The following is a 12,638-nucleotide window of genomic DNA, read 5'->3' on the forward strand; positions in this document are numbered from 1 at the left end:
CATAATAAAGAGATATATTCTCCATCGCTTTTAGCATAGCCTCTTTATTGACAAATTGCTGCATTGTCGCCTGTTGTCTAACCGCCTTTACCGGAATTCCTTCAATTAAGTAGTCCACGATCTCTTCCTCGTCGATCGGCACCTTGTTTGCCAATATTAGTTTCTTATGAAAATATTCGCTAAAAATTTCACTCGCTTGCCAACTTCTATTCTCGAACTCTCTTCTGAGCGTCAGTCGATTTTCTCTTCTGTCAAACATCGTCCTCATCCTGTCTAATAGCTCCTCCATTGATAACAGTAGGTGCCCTGGCACCGAGCGAAACCAATCAGCCGCCTCTTTACTTAACCTTGCTCCTAATAACAGCTTAATCATATTAGATTACTTATATCTAGATTATACATTTGTTTAATTAACAACAGCTGTTCTTCCCAGCGACGATAAGATCCTTTCTTCCCGTCGAAGTCAGGCAGCATTTCCTTCAGACCGGACAAACTTATTCTAGGACCCATGCTTTTGGCTCCGCCATGCTATTTGGCCGTCTGCCATGCTATTGGCTCCGCAACAGGTACCGGCGCCGGTCGCGCTAGTACCGGTGCTGGTCGCGCCGAACGCAAGAATTCGTTTTCTCTTCGCATCAGTTCTAGCTCCCTCTGCATTAATTCGTTCTCGCGCCTAGAAAGATCGAACTTTTTTTGGTACCTATCTGACTTGTCGCGTACGAGCCTCCGTCTCTGCTCCTCGATCACATCTTCTTCCGCAGCCTCAGCACCTTCTGCGGCCGTAGCACCTTCTTCCTCTCTTTCGATTTCTGTGTCGCCGACATTTGTATCATCGTCCCCTCTCCATGAGGGATCTGCTCGATTTAACCTTAAAATGAGCTCGGTTTTATTTCCGCTGGTGGCTAAGTTCATGCTTCGCAGTTTATCTTTTAACTCCGTTACTGTAAAATTTTCCATCGTGGTTACTCGCGTTTTACTTTTACCGGACTTTGCCACTGTATCTTGAGATAACCGGCCGTAGCTTCTTCGTTGGCGCGTGTGACCTCTTCGCATGCCCAACCTCTACGCTTGTCAACGACCGTGGTTACTTACGTCTCTCTTCAGGTAATCGTGACCGTGGTTACCGACGCCTCTCTTCCGTATCCCTTCAATCTCTTCAGGTAATCGTATAGCTTCTTTACCGTCCCACGTAACTTCCGCGCGCGATCTCTATATGCGATGATAGTGCCGCTCACGTTCTTCTTCAGCACTATCGGTCGCTCTTGACGACCGCCACAACGACCGCCATTAATGCCCGTCCACGCTGTTGCTACTTCTTCAGCGTCGTCGATTCTCCCGTACTTCCCAAAACACATATGTTTCCGCGCACAGCCTCACTTATTAGGAGCCGTTTGCCCCGCACTTCACCAGGGATTCCGCACTTCACCAGGGAACGGTTCTTCCGTTGCAGCCGTCTCTGCACAACGTTTCTCGCGAACCTTTGCGAACCTTCCTCTGCGTCCCGGCAATTCTCTTAACGAGCCTGTCTCTTTTCACGGCCCACACTATCCTCCACCGTCGTATTACTGGAAGTGTTTCGATCCCACTTCTGAATTGTAATAGGCTGGGGTCAGGATCTCGAGCAATAGCACGACAGTAGTTAGGAAACACTCTTTATTCCTTTTCGCGCTCCGATACGATACAATACACGTCTCACGCGCTCGCTGCCGTGCCCAGTACTGCCAACCTCACGGGGCCGTCTATCCGCCTTAAGCCTTAAGCTACTCTCACAAGTGATAGAGAGCTAATTGCCGTGGTCCGAGTTAATAGATTTCTGTACGTCAAGTCCGAAAAGTTATATGCCAATGGAAATATGAAGACTGCAGCATGGATGCAGGTCGGCGCGAGCCTCACTCATCCACTAGAAGGTAAGTTTATTTCGATTATTTTGAAATGTTGATACAGTTTTGTAGTGATTTGTTGTTACAGTACATTCAATGTCACAGTAAATCGGTGAAGAACATGTTTAACAAAATGCAGGTAAAGTTAAGTTAGGTTATAACTTTGGGACACTAGGAAAGGAAATTGTTAAGCCCCTTGCACAACGCCAGGTAGCAGGGAATAGGAATAGGGAATAGAAATCAGAATTCATGTATAAATGCAGAATAAACAGTGACACAGGCAATAGACACAGAGTTTCCGTCACGTTGGAAATTCTGTGCCTATTGTCTGTTGCCAACCAATCATAGCATTCAAATTTTTTAGGTTGTAATTAACAATTTTTTTGTTATTTCCTGTTCCTATTGCCTGTTGCCTGGTGTGCCGTATTGTCCTATGAAAAGAGGCAGGAGCCAACTGAATTAAAAGAAGCCTATTGCCTGGCATTGTGCACTGGGCTTAATAATAATAAATGTAATAACCTAATAATTTGCATTTTTGTGAAATAAAAGGAATGAAAAATAATTTACTTGTCAGGTCCTGCTGCTGAGAAACGATTTTATGCCCTGAGGCAGCGCTTTGGAAAAGAGCGGAGGAAAGTCGTGCAGTCTATGCCAAGGTCTGGAGCTGGAGCTGATCAGCCCACATACACACCCACTTGGGTGCTCTACAAGGATCTGACATTCCTGGAGAACATCATCAAACCTAGAAAGTAAGTGTTGTGGTTGGAGAAATTTTGCATAACAAATGTTGATGACATAATTAATGTTTGTAAAGTGATTACAGAACCTCATCCAACTACAAGTCCAAAGCTCTTCGAACAAGTTCCGCGGTCCTGTGTACGCCTGTTCTTTCTGATAGTCAAGTAACAGTGTTATGCACAATTCCCCCCTTCTCTGCTACAAGCCCAGACACGTCTAGTTCTTGGAATTGGGATTTGCATACAAGACTCGCAAGTAAGGAGATTAAAGATTCATTGTCAGGTCTCACACAGTTTGGTATAACATAATCTGAAGTATTTATCTGTTGCATTTTCAGATACTGATGAGAGTTCTACAGAAGTATCTGAGGATCCCTATTCGCCACCTCCTCTTCCAACACTACCTCCTGCAACACCACCTGCTGCAACACTACCTCCTGCAACACTACCTTCTGCAACACTACCTTCTGCAACACTACCTCCTGCAACACTACCTCCTACAACACTACCTCCTGCAACACTACCTCCTGCAACACCAATATCTGCAGTTACTTCGAGGTCTGACATTTCACAGGTGCATAGGGCTATGTCCAAGATTACTACCAAACGCAAGGTGCCTCCACCTGATTCCTTTGCAACCAGAAAACGACAGGAGATAAAAGCTGTCAATAAGTCCTTTATTGAGCAGAATAAGGAACTGACAGACCTTGCAGCGAAGATCGGTGAAGCAATTACGACTCAATCTGCACAGCCAAGTGCCCCGTCAGCAGTTGTTAGCAATGCATCTCCTGGTGTTCAGCCCATGCTGAGTGCCATAGGATTCGCATTAAGTGCAATACCCGAGCATGCTCTGCTGGAATGTCTCATTGGTGTGTTGCAACACATTAATGATTTCTCTAAAACAAGAGTGGACAAGCACAGTGAAGCAAGATTGGGATAGCTGTGATTTTGCTACAATTTTTAATTTACGTGCTGTAATTTATGACCGATAATTATAATTATATACAACTCGATATATTTTTTCAAAGCAATTCCACGTAATCAAGTTGTTGAGGATGAGTATTAACCAGAAAAGTTTTACTTAGAGTTACGTAAATTGGCTTTCAGTTGGAGTATAAATTCGAAACGCAGATCTTAACTCTTTTCTTTTCATGTAGAAACGCAGGCGACGATAATTACTCGATTTTGAAGGGAATAGTGCGTGTAAATGTAGCAAATGTATTCCTAGATACGTTTATTGGAATACACGTATATAAATATACTATCTGATTGTGAGATGTAAGCATAGTCGGGATAAGACAAAGCTAAACATTAGTATTAATTAACGGGAGGCGTAGTGTGGACGAAGATTTTTGTACAGCTGAAAAGTACTATTTAATGTGCTGTAGGCGCGCGAACGCGTTATTTCTTTTCTTTTTAGTACAAAATGCGTTGCAATTATTGCGAGTTGCCACGTTCCACTCTCTTCTACTTAAAGATACTAAAGATTATATTATCGGTCATAAAAATTAATGTTTTTAATTTACTTATATTCTATAATTATATTTAAGATTATAACACATGCGCAACTTTGCTTAGAACAAAAGGTTTTGTTCGTGATGATTTTCATAAATAAACTGTAAAGTAGAGATTTATATAATAGTTGTAGGTTTTTTTTCTTTCTTTTATCGGTCGTGTGAGAAGCGACCAGGTAACAAGGTGTAGTTGGACTTTATTTTTTTAGAAAACGCTCGAAAAATTTTCATTGTAACGCCGTTTCCAGTGCAACTGCGATCGTCCGATCGCGCAAGTGAGTGTCTTTTGTAAACTTCGATTGTCTTCCATATTACAATAAATAGGCTACACAGTATGAAAGGCAGGAGAGAATGATGATGATACTAAAAGAGAAAGAAAGAGAGTGTGAGTTGATAAGAATCAATAACGAGAGAAATGGACAATAATGCGAGAAAAGAGTGTGATTGAGTGCGTGTTGCGTTTTAAAATAAGTGTATGAAGAAATAAGTAGAAATATATTTTATATGTATATATTTTATAAAATATATACATGATATACACGAGAGATATCTACACACACGCATACACAAAGAGATACAAACACACACTTCCACTGTAGACCAAAGAATCGAGTTTAAACTGTGTTGGTTGTATTGGAGGATGTATTGGAGGTTTTGTATTTGGAGGATAACAAGTAAAAAATAAATGTTATCGCAATTAATGTGTTACGTCCAATCCCGAGATTAAGAAGGAAAGGCTAACCAGAGAGGTCGGGGTAAGGAAGGACGCAACTAGATACTTACAAATGTCGCTCGCAGGTACGCGTTCTGAGACGCGTGGTGCGAGCCGAGCGCACTTTTATGACTCAGGAAGAGTCGACGTCCGTAAAGACGCTAGGACGCCTTTCGTGAGCGGTGCGATCGTTGGTCCTTTTTCGAGTCAAAGAATTTAATCCCTTTAACTCAGGATCGGACCTCGTGCAATTTCGAGAGAGGGATAAGTACTGAGGGTGAGGCCTTTAAATTAAAGAAAGAATGGAGATGTCTTTAACATAAGTATTCATATTTATTTGACATGAAAAAAATAATGTTATTTGATATAAAAATAATTATAAACTAGGCGTTAGTGTAAAAAGTGTGGATGTATATAATAAAACGAAGGAGAACTTGTGTAGACGGTTGTTGAACATTATGTACATTTAATGAAATTCTTTAGGCGAAACATATGAGAATTAGAATAAAAATAAATGTATTTTATAATTATTACTCTAAGTCTATCACTTCGGGTTCGTCTACTTCCTCGAGGTTTACAACTAGGACTGTTACTTTTTCGAAGCTTCGAAGCTTCGAAGCTTCGAAAGACTTCGAAGAAACGAAGGAATCTTCGAAGGAACGAAGTTTCAAAGGATCGAAGCTTCGAAGCTTCGAAGCTTCGAAAGACTTCGAAGAAACGAAGGAATCTTCGAAGGTTCGAAGTTTCCAAAAATGTGTTAAAGGGGGATTCTGGTTTAGGAGGCTAGAAAAAAGGAGATTTTTATAAATTTTTTTTATTGACAATAATGCAGTTGAGGTTTCTAAAACTTTTACAATGTTTTACTGCTTATTTGAAGAGGTAAAAAAAAATTTATATTATAAAATAATTGCAAAGCGCTTCGCGTGCGCTATTTAGCTTGTCATTTTTTACTTTCTAAAAATAAATTGCAATAACAACCTTCTATACGAATTATCATATAACTTCGCGATGACAGCCACTCAAGCAGTTAGCACAGCGAGAGAACCAATCAGCAACGTGGAAAAGAGCTGACAATATCCAATAACCAAAGTGGTTATCTTTGATAAGAAAAGGCATGTTAAATCGATTTAACCTTTTCTTAGAAAAGATAGCCACTTTGGTTATCTCAGCGTATTTCGAAATTTCGATCCCGTGAAACTGAATGTCTTTCAGCAGATGAGAAATGATCAGATTGACTGTTATTAACATTATAGAATTGTCACTTTTTTGAAGCTTCGAATATTCAAAGATTCGAAGAATAATATTTACTATTTAGTAATATTCGAGAGTAATAATTAGACTCATACATTTTATACTCTATATTTAAAAATATGTACAAATATTATATTGGTATTAATTAAATTTTGTCGCAAAAACTTGTTTTTTGCAAAATTTCGTTAAACAGTGGCTAAAATAGTTTTTATTGTAGTTAAAGAATTTTAATTTTGATTTTTAATAAATGGCGTTTTTTCCTGTAAATTAAAAACTTTCAAAATTATTTATTTCTATTTATTATGTAGGTTTAGACTTTAAAAAATGATAATTGAGACTTTTCGAACCAAAGAATCTAGATTTATATAAACTTCCGTATCATAGTTGTAGAACGTAGAAGAAAATAAATAAAGGTTCATGGATTCTAGATTTCAAAAGTGATTTAGGGGACAGTGGGGTTTATTAGAATAAGTAACACCCACTTTCTCGCACCTAGCGATAGTCCGACATACGTTCAGTCAGTTCAGTGTCGCTCAATAACACGTGATTATAGGACGCACTCGCCCGTAAAGGTAAATATTATTGACTAACAGCTATAAAAGAAGTTTTAGAAAAGAAAAGAAAAACAAATTGAAAAAAAGAAAACAAGAAATACCAAAAATTAACAGAAGAAGAAAACCCAATACGAAAAGACTTTCAAATTATAGTTTATGTTTATCTATATAATATTATTAATTATTGTAGTTTGAACTTTGAACTTTGAAGCCAAATAACTGGAGTATTATTTAAAATAAAAACTCCTATAATTGATAAATAATCGTCAATTTTATTTAACTTTTTCCTTAGGTGTTTGCAATTACCTCACTCTCCCCTACACACTTGATGGGTATATTGAATATATTCTTTTATTCGGTTCTTTACCAAATATTTTAGGAAATTTAAACATGAAAAGGAGTTGGGTATGGGCACATTGTGATAAAGCTGCAGATGGAAAATTGGCAACGTGCCTAATTTGCGATTCGGTGCTGCAAACTCATGGATCTACTTCAACATTGATTCAACATTTAAAGAATGTTCATTTAATTAGTCGTCCATTAACCGAAGCGATAAAACGTCCGCACGATGACAGTATAGAGTAAATAAATTGTTATACTAAGAAATTTTATTATTTAATTCTTATTTATTTATTTATATTTAGCATAATTGATCTTATAGATAAATAATTAAAATTTTCAAGCTTAAAATGACGATGTTTTGTAAAGTATAAATTTAATGTGAAATTATTAATTTACACGGAATGTGATGCGAAATTATTAATTTACAACTTCAATGAATTATTAAATTATTATAATTATTAAATTGATTTTTATAAATATCTTAGAGATAAATTAATAATTTATTTGAAAAAAATATCAGAGGTAAAAAATTCTGTTTCATTAAATTTTTTAAATAGCAATATTTTCAATACTTTTTCAAGAGCAATGTAATATTCAATAAACTCTTCTATGGTTTCCAGATTAGTACATCAAGAATCAGATATTTCTCAAACAACGAATAGTACAGAAGATACGCAGCTACAAGAATGTTCTGGAAATAACAGTGTATTAACAATACCAAGAAAACGAGCTCGTATATCGTCAGTGTGCTAAAAAAAATCGGGATCAATTAGCAAAGAACGTAGTGAGAGGATAACGCAAGCTGTGACGAAATTGGTTGCATGCAGTCGATTACCATATAATTTTGTTTCCAGTTTTCTTTCAAAGATTTTATGAAGGAACTAAAACCAAACTACAACTTTCCATGCAGCCAAACAATAATTCATCGACTACGCGTTTTGGAAGACGAATTAAAAGTAAAAATGCAGAGAATGTTCTCCGGAGTGCAGTATGTTTCTATAGACACGGATTGTTGGACCTCGAGAAGGATACATGAGCATTAACGCTCATATAATTGATGACGATTGGATACCGCACATTTTGACTCTTTGTACACAAGAGCTTGAAGAACGCCACAATGCTGAAAATCTGGCAGACAGATTATACAATGTGATGGTCCAGTTCAAAATCAACGAGAAAATAGTTGCCATCGCAAACGATAATGCAAGTAATATCATGAAAGCTGTGCAGATGATGCCTAATATCTCGAACTACGTAACTTGTGCTGCTCACAAAATTCATTTAGCAGTGCAGCATGCACTTAAACAAGGAGAAGTATCTGATACATTAAATAAAGCAACTAAAATTGTTTCTCATTTCCGGCATTCTACAGTAGCTTCAAAAAGTCTTGAGCAAAAACAAGAACAACTTGGCTTGCCAAAATTGAAACTAATACAAAGCGTATGTACTCGCTGGAATACAGATCTACAGATGGCTGAAAGACTCATTGGAAATCGCAACGCTATAATGAATGTTCTTGCAGATAGATCCGTTACAAGTAAAAAACAGGCACAAGCTTTGGAAATTTTTGAAAGACACTGGAATGTATTAGAGGCTCTGGTGGAGGTTTTGAAACCTTTAGAAGTCGCGACCACAATTTTATCAGGAGGAACACTTTCCATGGTGAATCCAATTATCCGCACTTTAATTGATAATCACCTCAGCACTGCTTCGAATAAATATGAAAAAAACGAGAATATTTATTCTGTGATTAAAGATTTATCAATGCAGCTATCGGATCGCTTTTCTTCGGAAACATATTTAGACTTAATACATCTTGCTGGAAAAGCTTCTTTCCTTGATCCACGATTTAAAATGTTGCAATCTGAGACGTTTGTAGCAAAAATTAAAATTAGAACTGCAATTGAGATAGAGTTAGAAGCTGTAAACATCGCAGAAACAGATGAAATTGTGCCAAAAAAAGCGAGTGCTTTGGATTTTCTTTTCAAACGTACTAACAATGAAAGTCAGCTTTCATCGGCAGTTCAACAATATAGAGCATATCTAGCTCAACCAGAAGTTGACATGAATTTGGACCCGCTTGAATGGTGGAAATCCCATGAAAATAGATTTCCGCTCGTAGCACAGTTGACCAAAAAATATCTGAGCATTCCTGCCACTTCCGTAGCTTCCGAAAGGACTTTTTCAACGGCAGGAAAATCGTCACGCCAAAAAGAAGTTGCTTGGCCACTGAAAATGTTGCTACAAATGTATTTGTTTTTCAAAATAGAAAATATTTACAATAATATATTTATATATTTCAGAATAAATATTATTGATGTTTGCATACGTGCATATATATAATTGAAATCGTTAACTGTGCCTTCAATTTTGTTAATAAATGATAATTATTTTGGTTCGATAAGTTTCAATTATCATTCTCTAAAGTCTAAACCTGCATAATAAATAGAAATAAGTAATTTTGAAAGTTTTCAATTTCCAGGAAGGGACGCCATTCCTTGCATGAGTGGCTGTCATCGCGAAGTTAACAAATGATAATTCGTATAGAAGGTTATCGTTGCAATTTATTTTTAAAAAGTAAAAAATGACAAGCTAAATAGTGCACGCAAAGTAGGCGTCTGTGATGTCTAATAACTAGAAAAATATAGGGTATAAATGTGATAGTTTACGATTTAACACATTTTTAGAAACTTCGAACCTTCGAAGATTCCTTCGAAGTCTTTCGAAGCTTCGAAGCTTCGATTCTTTGAAACTTCGTTCCTTCGAAGATTTCTTCGTTCCTTCGAAGTCCTTCGAAGCTTCGAAGCTTCGAAATTGTCGAACTTCGATTAGAATTAATAGCCCAGCAAACGCAAAAGGATTAAAAGATATTAAAATTTTTTAATACCTTTGAATCCCTTTTTTGGCGGTATTAGATGAAATTAAATGGGATTCGAAATGAGATGGTCCAATCACTCTCACAGCGAACAGCGCAAACCGACTAAGAATCTGTCAGAGGGCAATGGAGCGAGCAATGCTGAAAATCAGCCTGAGGATAAAATCCGAAATGAAGAGATAAGGAAAAGAACAGGAGTTGTCGACGTGGTTGAACGAGCAAGTAGACAAAAGTGGCAATGGGCGGGACATGTTGCAAGAAGCAACACCAAATGGACCCAAGGTCCTGATGCAATGGAGACCAAGAGAGTCCAAAAAAAGCATTGGCCAACCATAAACGAGATGGCGAGATGACATCCAACGCCATGCAGGAAAGAGGTGGATGCAGACAGCACAGAAGAGAAAGACATGGAAGGAAATGGAAGAGGCCTATGTCCAGGAGTGGATGAAAACAGGCTAGAGAAGAAGAAGAAGATGGGATTCGAAATGAGATGGTCCAATCCCATGGAATCCAAAAAAGAAATTTTCAATTCCATCCAATCCTATGGAATCCGTAAAGGTTATGGAATTGCATGGCATTAGATGGTTTAGGAAACTGTTTTAAATTCCTCCCGTAATGACCACACACACACAATTTTATGAAAATAGGAAAGGATAATTTTCAATGCTTTTAGATGAACGTTTATTTTTTATTTACTATATAATTAATATACTTTATAGTATCTGTGGCGGTACCAAGCGCCGTTGGTTGGTTGGCAGGCGACTCGCGCCGTTTGGCGACCAAGCGCCGTTGTTCGTCGGTAAGCTTTTGTGTATGCCTAAGGGCATTACACGCACTACTGCCGACGGGCAATTAGCCCGAAAATGAGATTTGTAAGATCTGTCAGGCCCTGTAGGGGGTCCCTTTACATAGCGGTCGAGACAAAACTTTGAACTCGAGAAGATGCCCCGGCGATGCGACGCCTAGCGGCGTCGACGCGAACTGCCGGTAATGCAGATACCGCGCGGGCGTGTACTATTGGTGGCGCGTACCGCCACAGAGTTCAACACGGACACTTTTCAATCCCTATCCTGGCATTCAATGGTATTCATTTTATTGTCAGAATAGACGGAATTCAATGGAATTCAATACGGAAATTTTTAATTCCTAGTTTGGCATTCAATGGTATTGAAACTATTTCAATCCCTTTTTTGGACAAAATGGAATTCGGAAAGTCCTTAATTGAATTCCTGGCAATCCCGTTTTAATTCTTTTCAATCTTTTTTCGTTTGCTGGGAGGCCTATTTACAACGGTCGAGGCGGTCGAGGAGGTCGGAGACGGACTTCGGGAAGAGGAGGGGGAATCGGGAGGTTCTAGGAAGCGGGCGGGATCGGGGTTGACGGGGACCACGCGAAATGAGCCCACGCGACAAGCAGGGCGAGAATGTTCGGCAATAGAGCGAGACGGTAGGACAACAGGGCGAGAAGGTGCGATAACGGGGCGATTTTCCTGTGATGAACAGGGTTCTTCCGGAAGGGTTGGCGGAGGCGGCGGAGTGGCGAGTCGCAGAGGACCTACGTTGGCTGATTCTTGAGGGAAGTCAAGCTCTCTTCGCGCCCGCCTGTTCCGACGATTCTTTATGTGTCTCGCGGCGGTTCGCGACCTCTTAGGGGTGGGACTACCCGAATCCACTACAAATTAGTGGATTGTTAATATTTAAGCCCGCTAATTGCGGAGAAGTCAGCTCGGGTTTTGGAGATTAGGGAGATAGAACAATACCTCAAGTCCACCGACGAGTCAGGTAGCTCGAAGCAATAGATTATTCCGAATCTGCCGACGAATCGACTAATCCGTGAATAATAGAAGAGATTATTCCGAATCTGCCGACGAATCGACTAATCTGTGAATAATAGAAGAGATTATTCCGAATCTGCCGACGAATCGACTAATCCGTGAATAATAGAAAAGATTATTTCGAATCTGCCGACGAATCGACTAATCCGTGAATAATAGAGAAATAAAAAGGGGCTAGAGGATTTGAGGGACATGGATCCGAGAGACTTCCCGAACACAAGAAAATAAGAGTAATAGAAAGGAGTGTGTTTGCGACTTACTACTTGGTGAGTTCTAGTTTAAGTTCTTTAGAAGCCTCTTAGCAGGATCCGGTAACTCTCGATTGGTTGGTGATTCTCCGCGTAGGTTGGTGGAATTATCACTCGTAATTTCAACGCGCACAACTTGATCTATTAGCACTTAAGCGACAGAAATCCGAGGTTAACTGCAGAGATTGAAGCTTAAGTCGTTCAAGAGACTGAAGTCCGAGAAGAAGAGAGGGAGTGCCGCAATGTCAGGATTTATATAGGAATAAGTAGGGAATGGAAGGGGTGGATTTCATGTGGGTTGTGTCTGGTTTTCGTTTAAAGGATTTCTAGTTGGCGGGATGTTTCTAATTTTTGTTTAACGGATTTCTTATTGGGTGAGCTATTCCTCACCCAAGAGGTAGATTCTTCTCTAAGTTTTCGCCTATCCTAGAAAGCTAGAGACGGTTATCAATTTTTCTGGTTTTCCATTGGTGAGCCCCCTCGTAAGGCCCCCACTGTCTTATTGGGGGTGTAACCCATCGATTCTTCCAGTGACTCATCTTATTTTTCGGCTATCGCCGATTTCTCTTTTCTTGGGGTTCTTATTTATCTCGCGACTCTATTTGCATGTCGACAGACGATGCATACCTCCCAATCTTAGACGCAAACAGAAACTTCCGCCACGTGTATTTACAGGCACGTCCTAGGCTTT

General features: G+C 39.1%; 1 long non-coding RNA gene across 1 annotated transcript in view; it reads right to left on the bottom strand.

Annotated features, from left to right (window-relative positions):
* LOC139811721 (uncharacterized) overlaps positions 1-12,638 on the bottom strand; it is a 398,927-nt gene that overhangs the window by 4,432 nt on the left and 381,857 nt on the right. The window lies entirely within an intron of this gene.

This window comes from Temnothorax longispinosus, chromosome 4 (genome assembly GCF_030848805.1).
Source record: "Temnothorax longispinosus isolate EJ_2023e chromosome 4, Tlon_JGU_v1, whole genome shotgun sequence".
Classification (NCBI taxonomy): domain Eukaryota; kingdom Metazoa; phylum Arthropoda; class Insecta; order Hymenoptera; family Formicidae; genus Temnothorax; species Temnothorax longispinosus.